Here is a 16,310-nt window from a genome sequence, read left to right on the forward strand (position 1 = left end):
TATGATGATTCAGTTTATTTTCAATGTTGGGTAGGTTTCGGAATAAGTAATGTTTTTAATAAAAAATTTGAAACTTCTTTGCACTTCCACAGAATGAAGCAATGGCAAAAGATTTTTTAAATGCGACTATTTTTTAAACAGATTCGTGTTGCTGTTTTCTGTGAATTAAGTGAATGTATAAAACTTTAGATAGAAAATTAATAAAAATACATAGCACAATGAATAGGAAATGTAAAACTTCTAATATACTGAGTGTTACAAATCTATCAAAATTTGAAAATATTTTACTGAGAAAGCCAGTAAGATGTAGTTGCACAAAATATTTAGCTGGAATTTTTAGTACTAATTGATTCCCGCGAAGCAAATGGCTCACCAAAAAAAAGACAGCAGGGAAAAAAATTCTAAAAATAATTACTTTCTAATCGTTTGAACTCAGGCTTCACTTTAACTTGTTTGTTGTCTGACTCAAATATCGTGAATAAAGAAAGAATTATTTAATAGACAAAGCGAAATATATAAAAAGAAATATGTATCCGTATGATTAAAATTAGAAGTTAACAAAATCTATCGACAATATATAAAATTTGAAAAGAAAAGTAAGAAAAAAAATCAGAAAATACATCTGTAGTGAAATTTCTTAAAAAGATCATTTACATTTTTTTAACTGGCTTGTTTCTTAATTTGAAAAAATTGTTTACCGAGCTTGAAATTAAGACCTAATTAAGTGAAGTCAGTAATACAAAGTTTGCTTTCACTTTCACAAAAAAAATGGCTAGGAAAAATTAATTAAGAATTTTCAATGTCTTTTTTTTTTTTAATGTTGATTCATGGCAAGCAGCAATTTTTTTAAATTAAAGGTCAATAAAAAATTGTTTCGTTGTTGTTTTTGTACGACAACATTATTCATTAGTACATCATTTAAGGTCAGAAGGTTGCAAAAATCCCGAAAACGTTAATTCACTTTCAGACAATAACAAAAATTGATTGTTTTGAAGAGTAGCAGCTAAGTTAAAAGTAAACAAGTAGTTAAGAGGTACACCTACTGACAAAAAAATTAGACAATGACAAAGTAATAAATCATGATAAATAATTGTCAGTAGCAAAAACAATTAAGGATCAAGTTATTTGCAATATCTCAGTGGGGATCATCTTCCTCATTAGTAAAAAAGAGTTTCTTCATTAGTATTAAATCCTTTTAATATTTTATGTATTCGTAAAGTATAATATAGACTTGAGAAAACGGCCTTTTCTGGATTCTCTTTTTTTTTTTTTTTTTTTTTTTTTTTTTTTCGCTTTTCTTTTGTTTCAATTTACTAGTAAATAAATAACTTGACGTTATCGAAACTAAGCTTCAAGAATTATGTGTTAAAATTTCAAAACAAAATGAAATGTTAGATAGCTGCTGGCATAAGTATAGCTATAACAACTAAGAAATACAATATTTCTCTATTGAAAAAGACCTTTTATAAAATTTGGCAATAATTTTAAGAAAGGAATTTCGACAAAAACAACATTTGGCTTCTTATTACTAGCATTTTATTACAGATATAACTCCAGTTATAAGCAAGAAGAGCAAAACAACATTAAAAAAGCTTTAAGATAATGTTCGGCGAGTCATATTTACATATAAACACTAAAATCAATCACAAATGCTGCAAACAAACGGTAAAAGGGTCGCTATGGCAATTTCCATCCTTGGATTCTTTTAGAGACAGAACTATATTTGTAGGAAACTATGTAGTTATAGTGTATAACCGGTACATTTAAGGGCCAAAAAACACATGATGGCAACACGCAACGCAAAAGCACTTTAGATTCAACGTTTTGACTGATAATGGAAGAAAATGTTTGTACGAACCAATATTGGTACCAATATGGCTAGACGGAAGAAGCAATTGGCAACCATTCTTCATAACATGATACTCCTATTCTTTATTATTGTAATTTATTTATAGTAATTTTTAATGTACTATAAAGCATCCTTTCTTGTGGTCATATGTTGTGTTGTGCACACATTTTATAAAACAGCATGTAATTACATGCTTGTCCTTTCCTTAAATTTTATTAAGGACCTTCTGACTCACAATGCTAAAGATAAAATATGCTCGCATGCCATTTTCAAACAAGTACCCATTTCAGAGAGAAACAATCGTAGACTAATTATTTAATGTTAATATTTACTGGTTACTCATTTTTCTAAACTGAATTATATTTATTTGACTTTGCATACAAACATTGCTCTTCATTTTCCCATACCATGTCTTTCTGATCTATTATGTATCTCTGATATCAATAAATGTATTAGAATTTATCGCCAAACCTGACCCTAGCGAAAGGAGTTCCAAGAAAGGAATATAACTAAATTACGTAAGGTACTTAAATATTTTCATCCATAACTTTCATCTAAAAACCTATCAACGAACCTTTTGATTCACAAATACTGAAATTTCTTGATATCAAAATAGTAAGTTACATTTAGAAACAGTGGAACTTTTAAAAAGTGAACTAAGATAGTACACCACAATTCCATATTGCAAATGCTTGAATATGAAGGTAATATATTAAAAAATATATGCACAAGTATTTTCCCATGTCATTATATTTGACTGGATTCGAATTTTCGCACACGTTTGGAAACAATTTGATAAATTCTGGTCCTCTCACCACAAAACTCTAAATTCTATCCGATTCTAACTTTATTTTGCTTTCAAAACATAGAAATATTATTTATAGACATAGAAATAATAAAGGTTAAAATGTTTACGTTGACTTTGAATGTGGACATTCTCAATATAGTTTATCTTTCACGTAAATCCAATAATTTTCTAAATACTTTTCATTAAGACATTAAAATATAAATTCTGACGATAGCTCTTTTGTCATTCGTAAATAACAACTTAAAAAAAAGTAAATAAGGCACTTTTACTCTTTAAATCTCAGAAGCGTATTTTTTGTTGTGTTTATATAATCGGGATTAATTCTTATGGAAATCATGCAAATTTAAAGAAGTAGCATAAAGAAATATTTCGAAAAAGCGTAACTTTCGTTCTTATTATTTCACACCAGATGGCAGCACGACATCGCAGTATTAATAGACGTTGCTAACACAATTCAAATTCACTCGAAGAAACTTCAGTAATTGAGCACCAGATTAGTTTATAAAATATTTTTATTTAAGGCATTTAAATACCTATTAAGAAAGGATCTTTCTATTTTTATATTGATTTGCTTCGATATTTCTTTAAATTTCTTTGACAAAGATAAAGGTATTGGAATAGCTTCAAGAATAACAATAGTACAAAAAAACTGTACACCACGTGCCAAATGATGTCACTTATTTCATAATTGGAACATAGCTCTTATTTTCTGAAAAATTATTTTTACAGCCTATAGTGGCTCATGCTTGATCACCATTGGTCTGTTTTAATTTGAAGTTCTACATTACGTAGATCATGGCTGCATGATTATTGCATAAACCCTTTTGAATTAATTTTAAACAGATTAGTACTTAATTGATAAAGAATTATAAATATATTTTCAACTTGATGAAAGTTATTTTTAATAAACGAAGTTCAATTAAGTAATTAAAATTTTAAACTTATTTTATTTAAATGTCAAAATTTTACATAATTCCTTTGGCTACGTTCTTTACTCTTGTTTATATGGATAAATACTTATATCTAAATTAGGAATTTGCGATCAACATTAATAAAACATTTATAAATATGTAAGATTATTTATTAGCAATAATGAAAGCAATTTAAAATGATATCTATTTTAGTTTTATTTCAAGCAAGAAAACAAATAATTTCTCCTTGATGTTCATGTGACAACCAAATCACACAAGATGATCACCGAAGGACAGACAAAACTCCCTTTGATAGATTTCTTCCAAATATGCTACAGTTCTATAATTTTTGTATTAAGATTTTGTACCGATTTTTATTTATCTAGCTGGTTTTGCTTTTGAAATATTAAACAGAAAAACAAAATATTAGAGAAACAAGGTAAATTCCATTGTTTGTTTGTTTGCTTTTTCTGGACAAGGAAAATAGATTTTCAAGAAATTGAAAACGTGGAAATTCCTCAAAATTTCGATCAAAATATTACCATTATAATACTTTGTATTCGACGAATTCTAGGAAGAAAAGATAATTATTAATTTAGGATATTATATGTATCTGTATATGAGCGGAAGTGCTTTTAAACGTAAATGCACTTACTGATACTTTTAAAGAAAATTCATCAAATATCTGAGTGAATACCACAACATATAACATTACAACCACTCTATTTGATATTCTTTAAAAGTAGTGCCCTTGAAGTCAGAATTTCTAATTCACGACCTCAAATAGGGCAGTACAGAATAATACTGGCTTTGCAAAATTTTATCAAGCTCCCTTTATTTCCAGATTCGTCATTTTTGTAAACAATAACTGTTGAAAAAAGCCTTGCCAAAGCGAAAAAAATCTGTAATATAAAAAATATAACCTGCAACAATCTTTTTTACTTATCATTCATTATTTCTGCATTTTCATTTTTTGATCAGTATCAAATTTCAATCCACGAAAAATGTCTGATAAAAAGAATTGTTTAATACTCTTAGCATTTTGTATGATGCTGTATTGCTTAGAATACTTTTCATAGTTAAATGCTTTGATCAGTAAAAAGAAATAGTGAGATTGCTTATTAAATAAGCATGTTCGGGTAGAAGGAAATTAAAATAAAGGGAAATCACAGTACCCGAAAGGGTATAACCTTTGCATGGACACAAGAGGGTAAGGAAATTCTTTTCAAGCAATATTGGAGGGAAGGAATTCCTGCTTTCCGGTTGAAGATAAACGCAAAAGTTTGGAGTATTTATGATTACAAATATTGCACACAAAACTAAATAAATAAGTTATTAAATTTTTAATTAAATTTTTTTTCAAAAATTTCAATTGGATATAATCAGTTTCGAAATTATCGTGCATTCCTTAAATAGTGTTTTTAAAGAGTTTAAATCCTACAATTTTAAATTTTGCCAAAGTCTTTAAAACTTATCCCAATGTACAATATTTCCCTTATATGTTACAGACGTTTGAAAAAGTACATTTGAAAATTTCCAGACCGCGTAAGTTTCTTTTATGAAAAAAAGCAGCGCAATACTGCTCAATTTCCATCCACATAGGCCATCAAAAGCTACATATCTATTCATTTGTGGAAATAGTTGCTATTCTCCAACAAAAATTATGAGGCTTATGACAGGACTAAAAATTAAATTCCTTTCTAATTTGATGGGCATCGATATAAAAACCCTTCATCAGGTAAAAACAGCGTGCAGTCCATTCGACTCTACTGAATGAAGCGCAGACATATGAGACTTCCTTGTCATCTGACCATGGCTCTGAACAACAAGGTGTAACCCAATTGTCTTCTGGAAGCTTCAAAACGAAACTTGAATGTAATTATCAAATGAAGATATCTTAAAATGTAACTTTTTTTCCTCAGTGCGTATATTTAAAGTTTATTATGACATATTAAGGATTTATTACATTAATGTATAAAAAATTTAATTTTTCTCTATTAAATTTCAGTTAAAGTATTTTTTTAGGACAATTCTTACTAAGTTACATTTGATCTGCTTTTCTCACAGTTTTATTCCGTGAAAATATTCGCCATTTGCTTCAAAGACTAGTTAGTGAATTTGAGAAAGATTGATTTCAAGTTTCCATAATATTTATGATAATGAACTATAAATTAATATCTAAAAAAGCATAAACAATTAAAACAAGAGGCTACTTTATAATGCACAAATAAAAATGTGTTTTAAAAAACTGTTTTCAATAATTTTATAAAGTAAATGTAAACAAATGCTCATATTGAAATTTTAATCTCACAATTCTTAATCTAAAATAACTACTAAAACTAGAGTTAAACCGGCAAAATTTAGAAAGTTTTAGCAAATATTTTATATGCCATTTTCATTTTTAATGAAAAATTTCAAACAAAACAGTTTCTTCTGAAATGAGATATTCCGAATTAGATATTTTATTGAAAGTTAGATTTAAAAGGGCACCATCGTTTTTAACTCTGAAATGTGTCCTAAAAATCGTTCGAAAACTTCTCAGCAATGAAAGAAATCTTTGAAAAGCAAAAACTTTGTTTTGGAAAACAACGTCAAATCATTCTACCGCAAATTCGTCGACGGTATGAATTCACACAAGAAAGTACTTTCTTCATTTCAAATGCTTCTCTGATTACATCCAATTTTCTGGGCGAAAAACAATTTGAGAAGAAAGAGGTACATTTTCCAGAAAAAAAAAGCTATAGTTTCTCATTAAAAAAACAGAGAGTGACGCTTAAAAATTCTTCTAGAAAAGACATTGGAATTGTTAGCAAAACGTAAAACAATACTCTCATATTTTTTATTCCTTTATCTTTTACCGGCTCCGTTTCGGTTTTGCCCATTTTTCAGTTTAAAAAATTTCCATTTTATTGATTGTCTAAATGTTATAAATCAACTCGATTTATAAAATTTGTCATATTTTTATCGATTTTTTTTTCTTTTGATTTAATCTTTTAGTTATCTCATAATCAATGCAAGTCGAAAGAGGTGAATGAAGATAGATGCAAGAGATATCATTATTTGTAGCATCATTTTCTTAATTTCAGCAGAAATAATGCATATGCTTTTAACTTTAATCATTCATTATCTCTCCCATTTTGTTCATAGATGAAACAAAGCAAACACATTTCTTTCCATTTATTTTCCTTCAAATTTTTGCTTTACTTATTGATTTTGACTAAAAAGAAAGCTTGAATTTATTTAAAATACTGGAATTTAATTACCAAACTAGAGAATATAATTAAAATTAAAATTGCATTTTTAACTATTTTTGAATAATTTCCATCGTCTTTCACTTAATTTTAATTTTAGATTTTGATAAAAACGATTTGTTATTAATCATGTAAATCAGTTTTTATTTTAAACTGTCTGTGTCTACATTTAATGAGACTCTTATTGCTATTTGATTCTATAGTATAAATAAACAAAATTATTAAACATAGTTTTACTTTAAAATATTTTATGTTTGTTGTTTCCTTATTGCCGAAATCGATATTTTAATTATAACAACAATTTTCGATACGTTTAAAGCAGTAATTATTTTTCTGCACTTCTGTTTTGTTTTGTTCTTTTCCTTTTTACATGTTATCGATAAATTTAATTCTTCAGCTAGTTATTATTTTTATTCTCCTTCATATAACAAGCAAGGAGATATTTCTGAATGTTGTATGATCTGTGCAATAAATTATTTTCATAAAAAATTAAAAGCACTTATTAATTTATGAAACTGAATATAATCTTTGATTTAATTGATTTAACATTTCAGATCACTTGATTTAACATTTCAGGGTTATAAATAATTACTGATTTTACAATTCATATAACGAGTATACAAATCATTCAACCAATTGTAACGCATGAATAATACTTGAAGAAGCTTTTTTTTTTACAGCATGGCTTAAGGAAAAAGTATTTTACATACTTGAAATTAGAGTCTTTTTATAAAACATTTAAAAGTATATTGAGTACGGCAAAAATATTTTATATTAAAGACTCGCAAGAATAAATCATTCATACAAAGAATTCCTGCTGAAAAAAGCAATCATCTGCATAAATGAAACGAAAATTGGAAACGTTTTTATTTCAAATGTACAAGATGAATGCACGAATTGTTAATATTATAGAAAGAAAGATCAAAATCAAGAAGAAAAAAAGTCCATTATCTAGGCTCACGATTTAACTTAGTTTTAACTTTCGTATACTTCAATATTTTTCTGCGTTTTCAGAATAAGTAAAACCTAAATTTGAAGCGGAAAAACAATAAATTAGAAATTAAAAAAAAAAAATTGCCTTGTTTTGAGTAGAGCAAAATATTTGATATTAAGAATTCAGTTGATTTAACAAATAAATTCCAAAAGAAAATAAATAACCGGCATTATAAATAGAAAGGAAAATATTTTTATTTAAAATATATAGGATGAATGCATTAGCTATTGATATTATAGAAATAAGAGTAAATCCAAAAGATTAAAAAAAAATCTTTATTTGGATTAACGCTCCAAGTTTCAATTATAAATAATTTCCCCATTCTTCAGGAGTTTTTCGCTTTTTTTAGAATAGGCTGATTTGGAGAGGGAATTAATAGTTGAAAACCAAAAAATAAATAAATAAATCCAAATAGATTCATACTATATAACATTAATAGATATCTCTTCTCATGCAAATACCAATATTCCATTGTAAGAAAAGCTGTTGGTTGATTATTAATATTAATGATAGCAGATTCAATAAACATTTTATGTAATTTTTAACAATCTATTGATTAAATAATTGAATTTTAATTGATTTAATTTAATATAATAATATACATACTGATTGGTATTCAGGAACTGTTTTAAAGACAACTAGAATAGTGATAGATTTATATCAAAATAGTTTTCAATTCTCCGTAGCTTTACATTCGATACCCATTATAAGGAACAGTAAAAAAAAACTAACTCAAAATAAATTAGACCAATAATTAACACTCTAGACTACGAAACAACAACTTTTTAAAATTTTGAATCAATTTAAAATCTGGTTTTTTAATTAAAATTTTTTAATGTCATTCTTTTAGATAACATCTCCTATCGACTTAAAATTTTTATAAAGCTAATTAATTTTAGTCCTTAGAACAGTAAAAATATATTTTTTAACTAAAATTTTTGGAACAATATATAAAACTGTGTAGAATTACCATATAATTATTTTTTTAATCCCGGAGTTCTTTTTTTAACTTGTATTTACATTTTTTCCTTGAAAATTTCGGAACAAAATAATAGAAACAATTCGCACTTATAATTTTCTAGAAAAATGGCTAAATATCTAAAAACATCCTCAGAAAGTCTCATATAATTTAACGCAGTGTTACAGTCAAAACATGTATAATTTAAGAAAAAAAAAATCACATTTTTTTTTGCCTGTAGTCCCCTTCTGAAGCAATCTTCTAAGATAATTTTGCATTAAAGCTTAAAAAAAAACCTTGTTTAATAAGCATTGTTTCTAATTGTTGATGCCAGTTATAAAGTTAGTACATTAACTTATTTTCAAAAAAAAAAAATCAGAGAGAGTGAGAGAGAAGACAAGCCAAAACAGGTTGTTAATGACGTAGTAATTGCATGCTTATATATTTTTTACGAGACCTTGATGTAAAGCATCTGTTAATTTTTCTTTTAATAGCCTTAAACAAGTCTTCTCCGATCATTACTACCAAGTGAAACATAAATTATTCATGTAAGCATCATAAATAATAATGAACATCTTAGATCCAGAGCACATTTTGCTTTTTAATTTCCATAGACTAATGCAAACAAATTAACGTGTTTAAAGATCGCTTTATGAAACGAGAACTTTGAGTGAGCAGTAAGTTATTTAATATGTATGACATCAAAAATCGCTCCGAGCTACAGCTTTAATAAATAGAGTTTTCGAGAAATTAGCATTAATTTTTAACTCGTTTCACATTTGGGAATGAGATTTTTCTTCACTCTCAATTTCTTCAGAGATGATATTTCATATGGTTAAATTACATGATACCTCGAAGACGACAATTAAAAATGTCAGTGTTTCCGTCATTAATGAACGCGTCTTTTATTCAACTATTGGTTCTGAGTAAATATATTATGCATAACAGAACAGAGGATGTTAGTTTTAACTGTTAATGATAATTAAGACTTTTTATTAATAAATTGCAAATGCAATGAAAAATATCAGATTTTTATTATGTTTTCTTTAGAATTCAATGGTTTTTCCAACCAATGTTAATAGAAAGGAATAAAGAGTGATTTCAGAACAAACCAAGTCCTTGTGTAAAAAAATAACAATCCCACATCTAATAGAAGTCATTCGTTTTCGAGTGATATGCGTACCGCGCCGATTTAATTTTAAAATCCAATGCCGGTATCTGACCTTAACATGATAGAAGAGCATAAAATAGTATATAATCAAATATTAGATAAAAAGCAACTTCAGTGTCACGTGAATTGACTGACTATACGAATAGTCTAAAAATATTCTGGCATATTTACTCCGTACTGAATTTAGTGTTGACTAATAATCAGATAGACAAAAATAAAATCGTTGTTTATGTCGAAATCACTTTTATTTCGTACTTTTCATATTTGCATAAAAAGGATATAATAAAAAAAGCTCTATTCTCGCAAAAGAAATTCAGTAATTGCTGAAAGCGCAATGACTCAACGGCCTATGTTCATTTCTAAATGCATGCATTTTTACCTATCCAGAATGTATTGCATTAATTGAAGCTAATATTATGAAGAGTGCAAAATATATGTGTAGGGATTCACGAAGATTACTGTGAAATTTCACTGGATAATATTTTTTTCTCAGGTACATTTTTGCACAGTTATTATATCTATGCTTAAGATGTTTTTAACGCACAGTGCATGTTTTTATACTGAGTGTAATTAATAGCAAGTAACAAATCTATTTCTACAACACCTCCAATTATATTCAGTATTTTCAGAAAAAATCAGAAAGCAATATTAAAAACCAAAAGAATTAGTAATATTTGCGTAGAACAAAAAAATGTGTTTAGAATTGACAAAAACGAGTTTAAACTTTCAAAAAATTTAACTTGCAAGCCAACCCAATACAAAGATGATTCAAGGTATCAAGAATTTGCAACACATTGTTGCGTTGAATCAAACTTTCCGTTCCAAAGTTCCACAGAAAAGAGTTTATCAATATCCGCAATATATACTGACAAATGAAGTATCAAAAATACACAAAGAGGATACAAACTTTTTTTCTCTAAGAATATAATTAAATATATTTAATTATTATTTGTAATTCATATCTAACATGATGAAAGAAAGTTGAAACCTTCATCGTCTAACTAGAAATGACGAAAAGTAGATCCATTATTACAGTTCTAAGGAAACAAATAATAATAAAAATAACTGGAGAGAATTTCCTGAATAATAATAATGATAATAACAGCAGTGAAACTCCTCCCAAAATAAGAATAAAGGAAAAGGAATTTTTCCTCTATGGCTGTTGAAACACAATTTATGCGGTTGCAATTCTAGTCAAAACTTCAAAAAGAAATGTATTTATTACGAATAAATGAGAGAAAATAATCAATAAAAATAGAATTTGTTCATAAGTAATTTCACTGCAAATTTTTTCATAATTAGATTTACACAAACTCGGTTTTTTTAAATAGCACCACTCGATTTCGAATATATAGGAAATTTTGAAGTTTTGAATATACGGTAGATGACTTTAAAACAATTGAAATTTTCAATTCCTAATGTCAAATGTGAGCTTTCGAGAGATTTCAATGAATCGTTCACAATATTTCTTATTTTATATCAAAATATTTAATAAAAAGCACAAAAGCTAAGCATTTTTTAAAATGTAAAAGTATATTTTATATTCTTCTGTATGTGAATTTACATTCAAAAGGAACACTTAAACATTTTAATACTAAGTGAAGAAGAAAGACTTAAAATATCACTATTCCAAATTTTAATCTTTTAAATCAAATATTTTTACTGCACATAGTAAAAATCAAAAAAACTTTCAAAACAGCATGATTTTCGCTTTCTTTGAGGGAGGGGGGCATCTCAACTTTACAAATGGATTCTCTAGCATGAATAAAAAGTAGTGTAAATGGGGCGAAAAACAAAATATGACTGTCAGCATTGCTTTAGAGTAAGATTTTTTTTTTTTAATTGAAGTGAAAGTAAGGGAAAAAAATCGATGCATGTAGCAAATTCTACAACGCTTACAATTTTATTCAACATATTATACAAATATTATTTAACTATTATCTTATATGTATTTAAATATACAAATAAAAGCATGCATTTCGAAATCTTACTTAATCATATTGCATTAATCACGCTCCTAACAATAAATTTTTTTTTAAATTATCTTTCTTCGAACAAAAGATATCGTAATAAAGACTCTACTGAAACTTCAAAAGAAGAAAAGTATTAATAGAGTGGCTTATTTGCTTCATTTGCAAACATTTAAACAGCCCCTAAATCAGCCCGTTTGTACAAAACTGCAAAGATTCAGTGTTGGAAAATTTTGGAGCATCCATCATACAGCCCGGACTTGAAAACCTCAGATTTTCATCTGTTTGAACTTATGAAAAGGCTTCTATATGATCAAAGGCTTGACGACGACCTCAAAGGACCTAACGACATTCTACGAGACCAGAATTTTCAAACAAATCTAACCCTGGGACAAATATCCCAACATGAATGACAGTTATGTCGGGAAACGATAAATTAGTAATACTTTCATTTCCGTTGCATATTGCAATGAATTTTTTATAATTTTTACTGTGTTCAAAATTATGCACGTTTCTTTTTGATTAGCCCTACAAAATACTTCGAGGACTGTCAAATTATTTCTGACTTCGAGGACTGTCAAGTTATTTTTGTCACTGACCAAATTATTTCTATTTATAATTATAGCATAATTAACTCGATATATCGTAAAAAATGGGCTATTTCAGTTTATTTATTATTTACTGATGTTCGAAACACCAGCAGTTCAGCAATCTAATCCACATCTCGTTCAAAAAGTCCCACACTAGGTTGATCACATTTTGATTCCCCTGGCAGCTATAGCAGCACCCTCTAGTGCAGAATATCGTAAATAAAAATCAAGCGAGCAATTAATACGTTGCTATTAAACAATATACCCTTCTTCCTTTTTCTTATTAATGTTTTATTTGAAATAAATGTTTAAAACTTATCCATGGGTAACGTGCTCTAATAAATGGTTGTTACTCTAATTTAATTAGCTATTTAATCTAAAAAGATCCTTATCACGTTTTTTTTTTTTTTTTTTTTTTTTTTTTTCCATGATCAAGATTTCTTGGAAAAATCTTAAATATTTTTAAATAAATCTGCCTTAATTACAAGTCACATTGTATAGATTTATAAAGGGAATTAATTTCGGACATTAAGACCTTATTAGATTTCAAATTTAATGTTAAGGTTTTGGTTTGTAAAAAAAAGTCTTATTCAATCCGTACATATACGAAAACTAAAATTTAAATTAACTTTACTGATTAATTACATATTAATCAATATTTCAAATTACCATTATTTTTACAGGGATAAAATTATGCAATTCTTACTTAACATTTTGACAGAAAAGCATTAAATAAAATTTTTAAATAAATAACTCTAATCCATTAGAATGTTAGCACGAATAAATTTCTCAGAAAACAAGATTTCAGTTTGAGGCTTTTATGAAGTGTGCAAAAGTATTTGTCTACAAAATAAAAGCAAAATTGCGAATGCAATTTATTTTTACGACATTACTTTTTCAAAAGGGTTATTTAGATAATTGAAAAAAGAATCATCAGTGACTTTTTAAAATTTAAAATATTTATGTCTATCATTTTTATTTTATCTCATTTTAAAGCATAGTTCTTATTTGCAAAATAATTCTTCCAGGAATTAAAGCTCTTTTCTTACGTATTTATAAAGTGAATTTCAAGCTTTTAAAAAGGAATGCAAAATTAAACCTCTATTTATTTATCATGTAACTTTACTATTTTTTTTTTTATTTTTTTTTTGTAACTCACTTATCTATGCCTTTTTATAATTTTCAACCCTGATTTATTATTTTTAATACTTTATTGGTCGAAAACGTTTTTCTTTTTTTCAATACCAATCTCGTTCATTTCATTTTATTATGTTAATCATTTTTAATATAACTTTTCGATTATTAAACTGGTTACTTTGTAAAAATGTCCAATCAAATATCATGATTTCAAATTTCTCTTCATATTTAAAGATGAACAAAATGATGGTGAATCGCTAACTTTTATAAGTAAAGAAAATGAATATATATATATATATATATATATATATATATATATATATATATATATATATATATATATATTCTTAAGCGAAATTAAAAATATAGACTAAATGAATGAAACTTTGGAATGATAGTCTGTGATTTGCTTTCCACATTTGTAGAAAACATGTATCTATATTTTGCATTATGAGAATTTCTCAGTTAAAAAGCATTTGTATAGAAAGCATATATGGAAACATGTTTACATTGACAAATGAATAAAATGCAATGTATGTAAAATAAAAAGGTACGGCATTTCATACGTCCAAATTAACGCAGAACTAAACAATATCAATAGAAATACTATGCACTAATAAAAGAAAGAGGAATTAGAAACAAAAAAAAGTAAATTATCTTTATCTTTCAGCAAGCTACTAATGTTACCGTTTCATTTAAACAATAAAATATCCATTTTACTTAATTTCTTTCGTTGATAAAACAACACTTAGCGCTTTAACAATAACGGTGATTGAAGCTCACGAATAATTTACAACTCTTAAATATCTTTTTTATGACAGAAACAATCTTTATACAGAAAACTTCAACGCAATAAAGCTTAGATATGCACCAATTAGTTGTCTGCTGCTTCACATGGATTATAACTTTAAATATGATCTAAGAGTAACACAAAAATAAAAATAAAGAAAATTACCGACGTCTAGAAATAAATAGGGAACTTGTGTTTCTAAATAAGGAGACATTCACTTAAGAGAAAATGTCAAATATCTCCCGAATCAATCCTAGTATATTAACCAACATTTTCACTCCTGTCATTTGATCATGGCTCAAACTTATGAATCCCGTCTCAAAATAGCCCTCTTATTGCAAGCTACTAAACTAAACATACATTTCTTTTAACAATTTGGTCCTTATATTCATATTGATTTCAATAAAGTAAATGGATTTGTTCATAAAATCCTCCTAGAGATAAATATATTGACTCTATGATTCTCATAATTCCATCTTAATTCCTACTTAAAACTTACAAATGAATGAAAATTCCATAGGCAAGTTTTGGAAGAAAAAACTTTTATCACGAAAACCCTACTATTAATGAAATGTTATATCAATGAGAAAAGAATTTCAACTTTAAATATCAGCCGTTTTCAGATAAACCAGGTATTAAATATCACGTGATCATATCAATAATTAAATTAATCATAAGCTTTGCCGAATTCAGTACTAGTAATTTATATCTTATTTTTCTATCTAATGTTTCCCTACATTTTTGGAAGAAAATGTTCTGAATGGAGAATTCCCATTAGGGTTCGGATCGAATGTTTTATAAGATATTTTGTAGTTATTAATTTACTAGCCGCACAAAGCTGATATTGGTCATTTCGCCACATAATTCAAAATCATTTCATTTTTTCATAGTTCATTCATACCTAAAAATATACTACAATAGGATCATGCAAAATGAAAATCCTCATATCTATCAAAAAGTAACATCTTTTCCTATCCCAACTCCAAGTTTTGATATATATTTCTGAATGTTTCTTAGCAAATTACACTACATTCGAAGTGTTCTCGCAAGATTTTATTTATCAGTGATGAAATTATATTCTAGTATAATGTGAATTAAAAAATGAGAGTAATTTTCCATTTTCAATACGAAACAATTCATACGCAGAAAATAACAAGGCAATCTTCTCATGCATTAAAGGTTCTGAACTTACGTAATTTGTCTAGATGGACCATAAAAATATAATTTGGAGAAAATAAAAAACGTATTTATGTCCTTTCACTATTCTAAAAAATCATGGTAAATGAAATGTAGCAAATGTTTTTTTTTTTTTTTTTTTTTAAGGAAAGAACAATTTAATATGAAAATAAGGAAATTTCAATTAACATAGATCCTGAAACTAATACGCTGTATAAAAGTCAATCCAAATCTATAATATAATAAAATACCTGTTATATAAAAGTTCCACAAATTCTTCTAAAATTCATGTTAAATTCGATAATTTGCCGAAAAGAAATTTTCGGTAATTCCTTTTGAAGCTTTAATGTTACTTTCATCAAGGAAAAGAATGAAAACAACCTCGGAAGAATAATAAAAATTAACAAACAAGAATTTCACAGCTCCCAAATTGTAATAAAAATACTAAAAAAAATCTAAACATAAAGTTAAAAAAAAAATTTCCCCGGGTTAATGGAAAAAGAAATCGGAAACTGAATAAATACAAAAAAGTATAATTCCAAGAGCTTTGAAACTCTTCTGTTGCTCACTTCACAAGTAAATCGATATAAGTTGCAAAAAAGGTTGAAATCAATGCGAATATTTAAAGAAAATCATTATCTAAAGCAAATAAAATTAATTTAATAAATACACAAAGTTAATAAATACACAAAGCAAATAAAATTA

Source organism: Argiope bruennichi, chromosome X2, assembly GCF_947563725.1.
Source record: "Argiope bruennichi chromosome X2, qqArgBrue1.1, whole genome shotgun sequence".
Classification (NCBI taxonomy): domain Eukaryota; kingdom Metazoa; phylum Arthropoda; class Arachnida; order Araneae; family Araneidae; genus Argiope; species Argiope bruennichi.